Source organism: Nerophis lumbriciformis, linkage group LG24, assembly GCF_033978685.3.
Source record: "Nerophis lumbriciformis linkage group LG24, RoL_Nlum_v2.1, whole genome shotgun sequence".
Taxonomy (NCBI): domain Eukaryota; kingdom Metazoa; phylum Chordata; class Actinopteri; order Syngnathiformes; family Syngnathidae; genus Nerophis; species Nerophis lumbriciformis.
In genome coordinates, this window is record NC_084571.2 from 24117197 (window position 1) to 24133282 (window position 16086).

Here is a 16086-nt window from a genome sequence, read left to right on the forward strand (position 1 = left end):
TTTACATTAACGACAAAATAGAGGAAAACACAAATAAGTCACGTGAGCTCTGGAAAATTCTCAACAACCAGCGTCCCGGTTGCAGCCAAAAACTTAAAACCAGACTCACCAACATCAGCATCAAGGAGGGACAAAATGGAGGTAGCAAGCAGACTTAACGCCTTTTTCACCAGCATAGCCGCAACTCTTGTCAACAAGCCGTCCCCCCACTCTGGTCGCTTTGGTGTAGAACACATTAAAGCCTTCTACAGAAAGCTAGGAGTATCCAACAATGATTTCAAATTAGAAATGGTCACAGCTGATGAGGTGCTTAAAAAATTGAGCACGCTCCACCCAAACAAGGCCACCGGCCTTGACAATATCCCCTCCAGATTCCTCAGGTACTCTGCCTCCATCATTGCCCCAATCATCACGCACATAATAAACCTCTCAATTTCACAAGGGCAAGTACCAAAAGATTTCAAGAGAGCAAGAGTAACTCCCCTCTTTAAAAAAGGAAGCAAATTGGAACCTGGCAACTACCGACCTGTTTCTATTCTCAGTTCCATTTCGAAAGTAATGGAAAAAATAGTTTATGAACAGGTCGATAGTTACCTTGCCACTAGGGACGGCGTGGCGCAGTGGAAGAATGGCCGTGCGCGACCCGAGGGTCCCTGGTTCAATCCCCACCTAGTACCAACCTCGTCATGTCCGTTGTGTCCTGAGCAAGACACTTCACCCTTGCTCCTGATGGGTGCTGGTTAGCGCCTTGCATGGCAGCTCCCTCCATCAGTGTGTGAATGTGTGTGTGAATGGGTAAATGTGGAAGTAGTGTCAAAGCGCTTTGAGTACCTTGAAGGTAGAAAAGCGCTATACAAGTACAACCCATTTATCATTTATCATTTATTTAATAAACTCATGTACAAATTCCAATCCGGCTTCAGAACTAACCATTCCACTGACACATGCCTTCTCTATCTGACCGACCACATAAAACATGAGGTGGACGCGGGCAAATACTGTGGCATGGTCATGCTGGATCTTCAGAAGGCCTTTGACACCGTTGACCACGCTATACTGTTGGATAAGCTCAGAGCAATCGGATTTGACAAAACCTCATCGAGCTGGATGCAATCTTACTTGGAGGGGAGGGAACAGGTGGTAGAGGTGAACGGCACTGTGTCCCCCCCTCTTAGTGAACTGTGGAGTCCCCAAGGCAGTATATTGGGGCCTTTACTGTTCCTAGTATACATAAACGACTTGTCATCAGCATGCGACTGTGAATTGTTCTTGTTTGCGGATGACTCGGCCCTGCTGGTATCAGACAAGGACAAGTCACAGGTGGAGAAAATCCTCAGTGATGAACTCTGTAGAACTTGCACCTGGCTCGCTGACAACAAGCTATCCATCCATACACTTGGGTAAAACGGAATCCATCCTGTTTGGGTACCACATCAACCTTAAGAAAGTCAATGACTTCACTATAAAAGTGGGTGACATTGTTATCACCAGGAAGGATGAGGTCACCTACCTAGGTTCCATTCCAGAGGCTAATCTTTCCTGTGATAAAATGGCAACCAAGGTAATCAAAAAGGTCAACCAACGAACGAGATTTCTCTATAGAATCTCCTCTCTGGTCAACAAAAGCACCATGAGGATTCTAGCGGGAACTCTCGTTCAACCCTTTTTCGATTACGCATGCACCTCCTGGTACCCTAGCACCTCCAAAACCCTCAAATCTAAACTCCAAACATCCCACAACAAGCTAGTCAGATTACTTCTAGACCTCCACCCCAGATCCCACCTCACTCCTACCCACTTCTCCAAAGTGGGCTGGCTCAGGGTGGAGGACAGAGTAAAACAACTTGCACTGAGCCTAGTCTATAAAATCCGCTACACCTCCCTGATACCGAAGTACATGTCAAACTACTTCCTTAACGTAAATGACCGCCATAACCACAACACCAGGGGGAGCTCCACTGACCACGTTAAACTCAGATTCCGATCTAACAAAGGTCTTAACTCATTCTCTTTCTATGCCACATCAATGTGGAATGCGCTCCCAACAGGTATAAAAGAAAGGGCATCTCTAGCCTCCTTCAAAACCGCAATAAAAGTACACATCCAGGTAATTTCAACCCTAAACTAACACCCTCCCCGGATTGTTAATAATCAAATGTAAACAATCAAATGTAGATACTTTTCTTATGCCTTCTGATCTCTCTCTCTCTCTATGTCCACTAGTTGCTGTACATATCCTACCAAGTCAGACCTACACTGTTTCAATATCCATTTCTCTGTTCTCAATTGTTGATGACTGATGATAACAACCAAACCTAACCCCCCCGCCCCCACCCCCTCCACCCCCCGAATTGTAAATAATGTAAATAATTCAAAGTATACACCCTGATGATTATCTTGTGTGATGACTATATTATGATGATAGTATATCTGATAGTATATATCTGTATCATGAATCAATTTAAGGGGACCCCGACTTAAACAAGTTGAAAAACTTATTCGGGTGTTACCATTTAGTGGTCAATTGTACGGAATATGTACTTCACTGTGCAACCTACTAATAAAAGTCTCAATCAATCAAACAAACCACAACGGAGACCCTGGACTGCTGAACAACTTAAGCTGTACATCAAGCAAGAATGGGAAAGATTTCCGCCTGAAAAGCTTCAAAAATTGGTCTCCTCAGTTCCCAAATGTTTACTGAGTGTTGTTAAAAGAAATGGCCATGTAACACAGTGGTAAAAATGCTCCTGTACCAACTTTTTTTAAATGTGTTGCTGCCCTTAAATTCCAAGTTAATGATTATTTGCAAAAAAAAAATTAAGTTTCTCAGTTCGAACATAAAATATTTTGTCTTTGCAGTCTATTCAATCGAGAATATAAGTTGAAAAGGATTTGCAGATCCTTGAATTTTGTTTTTATTTACAAATTACACAACGTGCCAACTTCACTGGTTTTGGGTATGGTAAAAATACAACATTGCTTGTACAGTCAGTAAAGATTTTTAATTCACAAATATGACCATTATCATACCACGTTCTTACACTTACTTGCATGTAGTGTTTGCATAAAGTAGCTAAAATTCTTATATTCCATGTGGTCCTACTTTTTTGGCTTTCAGCAAGTTAGATGTCTCCTAAATCCACTGTGGAATAAGTCAACTCAACAAGCGTGGGTGAAGAATTCTTCATAGCAAGTAATAAGTTCCACCCAGCGACTGAATGAAACAGTCATGTCTCAACATGAAGCAGCCTTTATAAAAGGTAAACACATCCATTTGTTTCTCAAGAGTATCATCACTCACATGTACAGGTGAAACTGCAGAGTTCACTTTCTGTAAAAAAGTGAAACCAAACTTTGTTTTCAAACTATCGCTGCCTGCGCGCATAGGTGGGTAGAGTAGCCAGAAATTGTACTCAAGTAAGAGTATTGTTACTTTAGAGATTTATTACTCAAGAAAAAGTAAGGAGTAGTCACCCAAATATTTACTTGAGTAAAAGTAAAAAGCATGATGTGAAAAAACTACTCAAGTACTGAGTAACTGATGAGTAACCTGTTCGTTTAATGATGACAGCAACAAATAATGCACAAAAACATAAAAATAGCAATGAGCAAATTCAGAGCCAGGAATATCTCTTAAGCAACTAAAACAATAATATATATTAAATAATAATACATTAAAATAAAAAAAATTAAGGCAAATTGAGCCACAATAACTTAACAGCACCATAGGCTCAGTAGGCATTCATTGATTGATTGATTGAAACTTGTATTAGTAGATTGCACAGTACAGTACATATTCCGTACAATTAAGTAACACCCCAATAAGTTTTTCAACGTTAATCAATTACTTAATAAATGACCAAGTCGAGGTGATCTACCTCATATATACATATACATACACACACACATATCATATCATATATATATATATATATATATATATATATATATATATATATATATATATATATATATATATATATATATATATATATATATACACTGCACGTAAGCAGCTAAGCCTGTGACCTTCGATCCCTCAGGCTGTACTGCATCAACAAGCGACATCAGTGTGTAAAGGATGTCACCACATGGGCTCAGGAACACTTTAGAAACCCACTGTCAGTAACTACAGTTGGTCGCTACATCTGTAAGTGCAAGTTAAAACTCTCCTATGCAAGGCGAAAACGGTTTATCAACAACACCCAGAAACGCCGTCGGCTTCGCTGGGCCTGAGCTCATCTAAGATGGACTGATACAAAGTGGAAAAGTGTTTTGTGGTCTGACGAGTCCACATTTCAAATAGTTTTTGGAAACTGTGGACGCCGTGTCCTCCGGACCAAAGAGGAAAATAACCATCCGGATTGTTTTACGCGCAAAGTTGAAAAGCCAGCATCTCTGATGGTATGGGGGTGTATTAGTGCCCAAGACATGGGTAACTTACACATCTGTGAAGGCGCCATTAATGCTGAAAGGTACATACAGGTTTTGGAGCAACATATGTTGCCATCCAAGCAACGTTACCATGGACGCCCCTGCTTATTTCAGCAAGACAATGCCAAGCCAAGTGTTATAACATCGTGGCTTCATAGTAAAAGAGTGCGGGTACTAGACTGGCCTGCCTTTAGTCCAGACCTGTCTCCCGTTGAAAATGTGTGGCGCATTATGAAGCCTAAAATACCACAACGGAGACCCCCGGACTGTTGAACAACTTAAGCTGTACATCAAGCAACAATGGGAAAGAATTCCACCTGAGAAGCTTAAAAAATGTGTCTCCTCAGTTCCCAAACGTTTATTGAGTGTTGTTAAAAGGAAAGGCCATGTAACACAGTGGTAAACATGCCCTTTCCCAACTACTTTGGCACGTGTTGCAGCCATGAAATTCTTAGTTAATTATCATTTGCAAAAAAAAAATAAAGTTTATGAGTTTGAACATCAAATATGTTGTCTTTGTAGTGCATTCAATTGAATATGGGTTGAAAAGGATTTGCAAATCATTGTATTCCGTTTATATTTACATGTAACACAATTTCCCAACTCATATGGAAACGGGGTTTGTATATACAGTATATAATTTATATTTATTTATTTTGCCGTTTTTGTTCACATGTTAAAGGTGTTTTAATGAATATACATACATGTTTAACATATAGATTCCTTTCTTTCATGAAGACAAGAATATAAGTTGGCAGAGGTGTGGACTCGAGTCACATGACTTGGACTCGAGTCAGACTCGAGTCATGAATTTGATGACTTTAGACTCGACTTGACAAAATGTTAAGAGACTTGCAACTCGACTTAGACTTCAACATCAATGACTTGTGACTTCACTTGGACTTGAGCCTTTTGATTTGACATGACTTGCTACTTTCCCCAAAACCCAACAATTAAAAAGTTATTTGGGAGCGCTCCGTATCTTTCATTTTCTTCGTCTGTGTCTATCAGCGTGTTGTTCCTGTCAGCTGGTGTGCTCTCAGTACAACAGCCAATCAAATCAGATCTACGCTGTTTTCATTACACAGCATTCATCCAATCAAATTGCAGGACAACCACCGAACAAGTTGTCAAACAACGCGCCAGTGAGAAACTATTATGCCAAAGTTGGTTTCGTTCGGGTATAAAAACTACGACTTGGTCAACAAAAAACGAATTGCCGTATGCAAATCACTCAGTTCGAATATTAGAGACGGAGACGCAACAACTTCCAACTTCGTTCGACATTTGAAGATGCACAAAGAAGGGTAAGTTTTGAATGTAAGATAACGTTTATTGGCTAAGTAACGTGACTTTTATTTTCTGTGTAGTTAAATCAGTGAGGCTATAAACTCGCTGCTAACGTTATAACCATAGACATCTCATAAGTAGACGCAGCATGGAGCGCTACTGCCTACTGGCGCAGACGAGACGCGGGGCCGCCATCTTGGAGTGGTGATCAGTGCAATTCATTTGGCAGGAGCAATGAACAGTCAGCGCTTTTAATTCATCTTACCTCACTGAATACCACTGATTTTCACGTGCGTTTTTGTCATACGTGTAGCTATGATAAAAGACACATGTTTTATTATTTAAAGTTTGCTTAACAGTAATATAATATTCTTATATGCTATAAGTGACCAGACGTCCGAGATCAAAACTGGGAATATAATCCCAGAGAAGGGGGAAAAAACGGTCAGCTATTTTTAACTTGAAGAAACAATAGGATTAGGTTATATATACATGCGTATATCCTACATAAACAATGTATGAATACATTAGATATCTATATATCTATAGACTGTATCTCTGTTGCTGCAGCAGCAGAGAGTTTATTCTGTCTTGACACTTTGTATTGATATTTTGTATTACATTCTTCCCTTAAATGATCATGTTTACACTGATTGTTTTATATGTATTTTTTATGTATGTTGCTTTGGATAAAAGCGTCTGCCAAATACTTCAACATAAACATGTATAAACACCTGAAAGTCTTTATATCAGCTAAAACCATCAATCTGTTTCACTGGATCCAAATTCTGTTTTACCCAACAATGTTAGTATTTGAATATTGTTACTTGAAGACTTATTCCTGGTTACAATTATACTGTTAAGAAAGTATTGTCCTATATTTTGCCTAAAATGAGAACGCATCATAATCAGTGGCGGCTGGTGAATTTTGTTTTAGGTGGGGCTGAAAGTTTGTAAACCAAACCCATGTAGGGGGGGTCATCCTCCCCCAGAAGATTAATTTGTGATTTTCACATACAAATATTGAAGATCTTTGCTCCTTCTCAACTCTGTGGTAATATTATTTTCATAAAATACAACCAATAGTACGTTAATGTTAAATCTTACTTGTGAAAAGTAATCCCCAGATTCCTATTTTCAACAGTCCGCTCATTTGAGCAGGAAAACGCTGAACACCATCTTTGTTTTCTACCTGTCAACTGTCAGTTTCGGCTGCTCGCCAGCTCCTCATCACCACTTCAAGATGGCGGCCAAATTGCTCGCGTCACAGCAACCAATGCTGCGTTTACGTATAAGATGTCTACGGTTATAACGTCATTGCAAACACTGCAATCTGTTGCGTCCACTGCAGTTCGCTACCTTATTCATACTTTTTGTCAAGTGATTTTTTTAAGCAGGGTTGCATGAGGTACCTATACATAACGTTACGTTAGTCAATGTATCACACACAGTAACGTAACGTTAGACGGCGGTCAGCAGCACCGCATATTTTAACCACCTACAAAAAGACAAACATAGTCAAATAAAGGTCAGTTAAAATGTATACTGTGTTAAGAATATGTGTACATATTGCATAGGGCCCTGACATCTAAAAAGTACAACTCTGTTCATTGTTATGTTCATGTATTTGTTATGTTTTTCATGTGTGCGCACACATCAACACACATACAGTATGAGATGAGATCAATGAGATAAGGTAAGAACAGGATAGAAACTGCTTTGGAACTAGTTACAATGCAATATACCATGGAAATACAATGTTAACACTTTTGTGCAAATAAGTACAGTTGCACTTGTTTTTTCAAATGTGTTTATTCTGTAAAGGAATGAGTTACATGTTTAAAATGACTGGTTAATAGTGCTATTATGTAGTGCAATGTCAGCACTATTTTTGTTCCTGCAATTTCAAATGCACTTGTTTTAATAAATAAATACAGCATTTTAAAAGCATACACAATCTGTGTAAATATATTAGTCTGTGGTTAAAAGAACTTGAAAGGACTCGAAACTCAAAATGCAGGACTTGGGACTTGACTTGAGACTTTCCAGCCTTGACTTTGGACTTGACTCGGGACTAACCTGTCTTGACTTGGGACTTGACTCGAGACTTGAGGGCAAAGACTTGAGACTTACTTGTGACTTGCAAAGCAATGACTTGGTCCCACCTCTGTAAGTTGGTGTATTACCTGATTCTGATGACTAGCATTGATTGGAATCAGACAGCAGTGCTGATAACGTCCACGTTTTCAAATGGAGGAGAAAAAAGTTCCTCCTTTCTGTCTAATACCACATGAAAGTGGTCGGTTTTTGGCATCTTATTTGTCCGGCTTCCATATTCGTTTGTATACACTTTACAAGAAATACATTGGCGGCAAACTCCGTAGCTTGCTAGCTTGTTTGCGCTGGCTTTCGGAGACTCTTATTTTGTTAGCGCAAGCGCGATGGAGCGGCACTTTTATTGTGAAGACAGGAACTGTGCGGTCAGTCTTTAGGCTTTTGAGAGAGGTACGGTTGAAATAAAAAAGTGTCTTTTTTCCTTCACACTTTTGATTGGTTGATTGAAACTTTTATTAGTAGATTGCACAGTACAGTACATATTCCGTACAATTGACCACTAAATGGTAACACCCGAATAAGTTTTTCAACTTGCTTAATTCGGGGTCCACGTGTGACGGTCATGTGACCGCCTGGCTCTGTTTGATTGGTCCAACGTCACCAGTGACTGCATCTGATTGGTGAAACGGAGTCAAGCGTCACCAGTGACTGCCTGTGATTAGTGAAACGCAGGCATGCACAGATCCTACTTTGAAGGTCTGTCTGACAAACCAAAACAAACAAAGCGTGCATTAACAGATCGATAAAAATCAGTAGCGAGTAGCGAGCTGAATAGGGACGGCGTGGCGCAGTGGAAGAATGGCCGTGCGCGACCCGAGGGTCCCTGGTTCAATCCCCACCTAGTACCAACCTCGTCATGTCCGTTGTGTCCTGAGCAAGACACTTCACCCTTGCTCCTGATGGGTGCTGGTTAGCGCCTTGCATGGCAGCTCCCTCCATCAGTGTGTGAATGTGTGTGTGAATGGGTAAATGTGGAAGTAGTGTCAAAGCGCTTTGAGTACCTTGAAGGTAGAAAAGCCAATGTACAACCCAATGTAGATAAATGGAGCGGAGTAAAAGTATCGTTTCTTCTCTATAAATATACTCAAGTAAAAGTAAAAGTATGTTGTATTAAAACTACTCTTAGAAGTACAATGTATCCCAAAAGTTACTCAAGTAGATGTAACGGAGTAAATGTAGCGCATTACTACCCACCTCTGGCTTCGCGTGCCATTTACTATCAGTTAGACTTCAGCTTAGTGAACCTCGTAAGCATTTTTATGTCCAAATTGTGGCCCAGGAACCATTTGTGGTCTGCAGCTCATTTTCTTTTTTGGCCACAGCACATGGAGAAAAAACAAACAAACAAACAAACAACAGCAAAAAATTTAAAAAAAGAGCAGAAAGACAGAATGTAAAAAGAAAAAGCTGAAATATTGCTACTAGTAACCAATAGGAACAGAGCGTTTGGCCTTTAGATATACTGTATATGTCTTTTAGCCTTCTAACTGAAACACTACATAATACAATTAAAGTGACAACCACATCTTTTACAAACGTCACTATGGTGTCACAATGTGGGCCTCTGTGGGAAAAATATATATATACAGTACAGGCCAAAAGTTTGGACACACCTTCTCATTCAATGCGTTTTCTTTATTTTCATGACTATTTAGATTGTCACTGAAGGCATTAAAACTATGAATGAACACATGTGGAGTTATGTACTTAACAAAAAAGGTGAAATAACTGAAAACATGTTATATAGTGTATTTTCTTCAAAATAGCCACCCTTTGCTCTGATTACTGCTTTGCACACTCTTGGCATTCTCTCGATGAGATTCAAGAGGTAGTCACCTGAAATGGTTTTCACTTCACAGGTGTCATAGTTTTGATGCCTTCGGTGACAATCTACAATGTATTGAAATGAGAAGGTGTGTCCTAACTTTAGGCCTGTACTGTATATAAATATATATATATATGTATATATGTATATATATATACATACATATATGTATATGTATCTATACATATATGTATACATATATACACATATATACGTACATATATATATATATATATATATATATATATATATATATATATATATATATATATATATATATATATATATATATATACATACAGGTAAAAGCCAGTAAATTAGAATATTTTGAAAAACTTGATTTATTTCAGTAATTGCATTCAAAAGGTGTAACTTGTACATTATATTTATTCATTGCACACAGACTGATGCATTCAAATGTTTATTTCATTTAATTTTGATGATTTGAAGTGGCAACAAATGAAAATCCAAAATTCCCTGTGTCACAAAATTAGAATATTGTGTAAGGGTTACATTTTGAAGACACCTGGTGCCACAAACTAATGAGCTGATTAACTCAAAACACCTGCAAAGGGCTTTAAATGGTCTCTCAGTCCAGTTCTGAAGCCTACACAAACATGGGGAAGACTTCAGATTTGACAGCTGTCCAAAAGGCAACCATCGACACATTGCACAAGGAGGGAAAGACACAAAAGGTTATTGCTGAAGAGGCTGGCTGTTCTCAGAGCTCTGTGTCCAAACACATTAATGGAGAGGCAAAGGGAAGGAAAAACTGTGGTCAGAAAAAGTGTACAAGCGATAGGGATCACCGCGCCCTGGTCAAGATTGTGAAAAAAAACCCATTCAAAAATGTGGGGGAGATTCAGAAGGAGTGGACAGCTGCTGGAGTCAGTGCTTCAAGATTCACCACCAAGAGACGCTTGAAAGACATGGGTTTCAACTGCCGCATACCTCGTGTCAAGCCACTGTTGACCAAGAAACAGCGCGAAAAGCGTCTCACCTGGGCTAAGGAAAAAAAGAGCTGGACTGCTGCTGAGTGGTCCAAAGTCATGTTTTCTGACGAAAGCAAATTTTGCATTTCCTTTGGAAATCGAGGTCCCAGAGTCTGGAGGAAGACAGGAGAGGCACAGGATCCACGTTGCCTGAAGTCTAGTGTAACGTTTCCACCATCAGTGATGGTTTGGGGTGCCATGTCATCTGCTGGTGTCGGTCCACTCTGTTTCCTGAGATCCAGGGTCAACGCAGCCGTCTACCAGCAAGTTTTAGAGCACTTCATGCTTCCTGCTGCTGACCTGCTCTATGGAGATGGAGATTTCAAGTTCCAACAGGACTTGGCGCCTGCACACAGCGCAAAATCTACCCGTGCCTGGTTTACGGACCATGGTATTTCTGTTCTAAATTGGCCCGCCAACTCCCCTGACCTTAGCCCCATAGAAAATCTGTGGGGTATTGTGAAAAGGAAGATGCAGAATGCCAGACCCAAAAACGCAGAAGGGTTGAAGGCCACTATCAGAGCAACCTGGGCTCTCATAACACCTGAGCAGTGCCAGAAACTCATCGACTCCATGCCACGCCGCATTAATGCAGTAATTGAGGCAAAAGGAGCTCCAACCAAGTATTGAGTATTGTACATGCTCATATTTTTCATTTTCATACTTTTCAGTTGGCCAACATTTCTAAAAATCCCTTTTTTGTATTAGCCTTAAGTAATATTCTAATTTTGTGACACACGGAATTTTGGATTTTCATTTGTTGCCACTTCAAATCATCAAAATTAAATGAAATAAACATTTGAATGCATCAGTCTGTGTGCAATGAATAAATATAATGTACAAGTTACACCTTTTGAATGCAATTACTGAAATAAATCAAGTTTTTCAAAATAGTCTAATTTACTGGCTTTTACCTGTATATATATGTCTTAATAAGATTATCCAAAAAATAGTGCTCGATACCGTGGTAGAGCGCAATATATGTATGTGTGGGAAAAAAAATTACAACATTCACACTCACATTCACACACTAGTGCCAATTTAGTGTTGTCAATCAACCTATCTCCAGGTTCATGTCTTTGGAGGTGGGAGGAAGCTGGAGTACCCGGAGGGAACCCACACAGTCACGGGGAGAACATGCAAACTCCACACAGAAAGATCCCGAGCCCGGGATTGAACTCAGGACTACTCAGGACCTTCGTATTGTGAGGCAGTGCACTAACCCCTCTTACACCGTGCTGCCCCATATATATATATATATATATATATATATATATATGTATATACATATATATATATATATGTCTTAATAAGGTTATCCAAAAAATAGTGCTCGATACCGTAGTAGAGCGCAATATATGTATGTGTGGGAAAAAAAATCACAAGACTACTTCATCTCTACAGGCCTGTTTCATGAGGGGGTTCCCTCAATCATCAGGAGAATCTCCTGATAAAAGACACATATATATATATATATATATATATATATATATATAAATATACATATATATATTTATATATATTAGGGTTGTACGGCCTGCGATGAGGTGGCGACTTGTCCAGGGTGTACGCCGCCTTCCGCCCGATTGTAGCTGAGATAGGCTCCAGCGACCCCCGCGACCCCAAAGGGAATAAGCGGTAGAAAATGGATGGATGGATGGGTTGTACGGCATACCGGTACTAATAAAGTATCGCGGTACTAATCAATTGAAATGGGTACTATACCACCTTTGGAAAGTACCGGTTTCACTTCACAGGTGTGCTTGAAGCTCATCGAGAGAATGCCAACAGTGTGCAAAGCAGTAATCAGAGCAAAGGGCGACTATTTTGAAGAAACTACAATATAAAACATGTTTTCAGTTATTTCACCTTGTTTTTGTTAAATATACTCCACATGGCGGCGTGGCGAAGTTGGTAGAGTGGCTGTGCCAGCAATCGGAGGGTTGCTGGTTACTGGGGTTCAATCCCCACCTTCTACCATCCTAGTCATGTCCGTTGTGTCCTTGGGCAAGACATTTCACCCCTTGCTCCTGATGGCTGCTGGTTAGCGCCTTGCATGGCTGCTCCCGCCATCAGTGTGTGAATGTGTGTGAGAATGGGTGAATGTGGAAATACTGTCAAAGCGCTTTGAGTACCTTGAAGGTAGAAAAGCGCTATACAAGTGTAGCCCATTTATCATTTATTTATTATTTATGTGTTCATTCATAGTTTTGATGCTTTCAGTGACAATCTACAATATAAATAGTCATGACAATAAAGAAAACGCATTGAAAGAGAAGGTGTGTCCAAACTTTCGGCCTGTACTGTATGTATTTTTTTGTAATACTAACTAGGGATGTCCATCCAACATCAGCAAAATGATTATCTTGCATTTAAAATATCTGATATAAACTGATATATACACAAGTAGCATGTTTACTTGCACTAAACACTTAAATGTCCCCCAATAAGCATGCAGGGTAGTATTTTCTTCTATTCTAGTCAAGTCATTTACTAAAGGTAACATGGTTAGGCTAAGGCTGCAAGGAGCTTGCAGCTACACAACACCTAAGCAGACAATAGCACACAAGTTAGACACACGTAATAATAACTGAACGATATTGCGGCGTAAAACAGCACGTGAGTCAATATAAACAAGTATAAAAATAATTATACAAGGCAGAAGCGTGTTAGAAGGCATCCAGTAACAAACGTGTCTGCATCAAAATAATTAGTCAAGCCAATATTTAAGTACTTATTTTGATTATAACAAATCAAATGTTTGGAATTTATTATTAGATCAAGTTTAAAAGATTTGAAATTGTTTCAAGTACATGTATTGTTTTTCTGTTAAAAACGAAAGTTGAATACATTTGTGAGAAAAGACGCTAATTAATTGTATGCTTTCGCGGGCCACATAAAATGATGTGACCCCTGTCATCTATGGAAGTGATTCTCAAACTGTGGTATTACGCGTGCTCCATCTAGTGGTAAGCCAAAGCATACAGTGTTTTATTTTCTTATATTCAAACACATTGTTACTGTTCAAACTGTGTAATGTTACAGTGGTCAAAAATATTAAACGTGTATTATTAAAACCTCTGCCTTGTTGTTTATTAATGAATACTTAGGCATACTATGCTACTGCATTTTCATGTTGGTCATTATGGTGGTACTTGGAGTGTTTTTTTGAGGCAGTACTTGGTAAAAAAAAGTTTAAGAACCACAGTATTTCACAGCTATATAAACGGTATAGGAACACGTGATTATTTTCTATTAAGTATAATGCGCAACACAACAACAAGATCAATCTTAAAATAGCAGTAAGGAGCTTTTTAATATTACATTTATTTAATGCATGCATGATTTAAAAAAACGTTTTTATCTAGTACGAAAATACAGTTCGTTTTTTATGTGTGTTGATTTCAATTGAAAAAACAAATGCTACACGGATTTCCACCCCTTCCCTTGCAAACGCTGTTGCTGAGCTGACTGGTTACGTAACATTTACATACATTCGGGAACTGCATATATGGGTCTATGTGCGTTGTGAGATTAAGCAGCAACATTTAGAAGGCATTGATCGGAACGATAAATTGATCAATAAATCAAAGAATACATGAGGTCGACATAAATTCCTCTGCTTCTAAAAAAAAAGCGTATGCCGCAATGTACGCATGCTATATAACTGGATTAAACAGCACGGGGCGATGCGTTCAAAAGAAACGTAAATCACAACCATCTCGGATGTATACGTAACTATAGATGTAGTGTGTTATTTATTATTGGTGCCATTGTGGAGCAGACCGACTGACCACCGCTCCCCCGCCTCTATCCCAAAACTGTCATCCCGAGCGTGTTCGCCTCGCAATCCCTAAACGGCCGGATGGTGAGAAGACGTGCGCGTTGCAACATGGTGGCGTGAGTGACTTCCAGTGAGGGCAGACATCACTCTCCCGAGGCAGGGAGACATCCAGGGGCAAGTGGGGGGACGACGTACAGACAACCACTGGAATCTGTGACATATTCGACGCGGAGGAACCTCAAGAGTGAACATACGGACGGAGACTTGGGAGGCGAGACACGGCGGCGTTTTCCACCCCCTTCTTCCCGTGTTCTGTCGGTAAGTACTCGTTTATTCGAGCTACCCCGGTGACCCTTAACCCGGTATATGGCGCCATTGTTGCCTCCTATAGGGGCGAGAGTTTATTCGGAGCTAGCTTGTTGTGTCAAGGAGGACCGGGCCTGCCGCGTGTATTTCAATCACCTCCCTCGTCTCAAAGTCACACAGCCTTCTCGCTGCTGAAATGACACTTTAGTGTTGCATTTCGCTGCCGAGTGGCGACATTTTTTTCGACAGCCGTCCCGTGGCACGTTGCACGCCGAGTGAATGGAAGCGCCGCTGCACGTGCGGGACTTCCCCGACCGAGAGTGCGTATCCGCAATAGCGCACATTTGAACGCCAGACCCTCGCTTCGAGGGCTTGGGCGGGTCGACAGTCTTATAAAACGCCGGGAAGGGGACACGGTTTAAACGGGCTTCTGGTCATTTGACTGTTAATCACGCGAGTTCATTTCACTCTGTTGAGCAGGACAAGCCGCTCGAGTGTTTGGCGTCTCGGCGGGTTGGCGCATGCGTACTGTGTATCAACGACCTGCCTCATTGCCAAATCATTTTGGATTTATCTTTATTTTGGGCGCATGTCCATAGATTGAGGTAACTTGTGGAGTACTAAATATTGCACTAAAGTACATTTAGTTATTTTCTAAAGAAATATTAAAATCAAAGCAGAAATATAGTGCTAAAAGTCTACTACTATTTAAAAAAAATGGAACAAGCACACTAACATGTTGCGATTAATAGTATTTTTATATGTATTTATTTATACTTTATGAATACATGGTGTGATAATGTTCATCAGTCAAATAGATGGAATAAAGTCTGGCAGACTTTTAAATGCTACAATTGGTGTTAATTTTTAATTTATCTTAAGATGAAATAATAATAATAATATCAATATCAAATTAAGTATGTTAATAATATAATTTACACATTTTCCTCAACTGATGTACGAACATGTTTTTTTCTGTGCATACTGTATGCAGCATTTACAACAAAACTTGTTAATTCGGATTAATTTCATTAATCACACATTAAGTTAGAAGGGGATACATATTATTTTAGCACAATTGTGTGTGCCCAGAAAATGTGTCCCCAGTTATAGGTATAACATGAAATGTACGGATTATCAAAAACATTTATTTTGGTAGAAATGTCACAAGTTACATTACCAACATCTTTGACAATCAAGGCATGAATGTAACAATCCACATTTTGTATACTATCGCGAATAAGTAAGTGCGTAGTGTCCAAACACGGAAATGTTGAAGTCATGCTCTTTAGCGGCAGGAGATAAAAAAATACTATTACGTCGTTTAGTGGACACAT

At 39.6% G+C, this 16086-nt stretch overlaps 1 protein-coding gene across 5 annotated transcripts in view; it reads left to right on the top strand.

The window, feature by feature from the left end:
- Positions 1-14424: 14424 nt before the first annotated feature.
- Positions 14425-16086, top strand: part of slc20a2 (solute carrier family 20 member 2) — a 170727-nt gene continuing 169065 nt past the window's right edge. For 3 of the 5 annotated variants that reach the window (XM_061981837.1, XM_061981840.1, XM_061981839.1), the window contains exon 1: positions 14427-14761. The gene's annotated coding sequence lies outside the window, so the exon portion shown is untranslated. Of the gene's footprint in view, positions 14762-16086 lie in introns of all 5 variants that reach the window. The other 2 variants (XM_061981838.1, XM_061981841.1) reach the window with 2 other exon arrangements.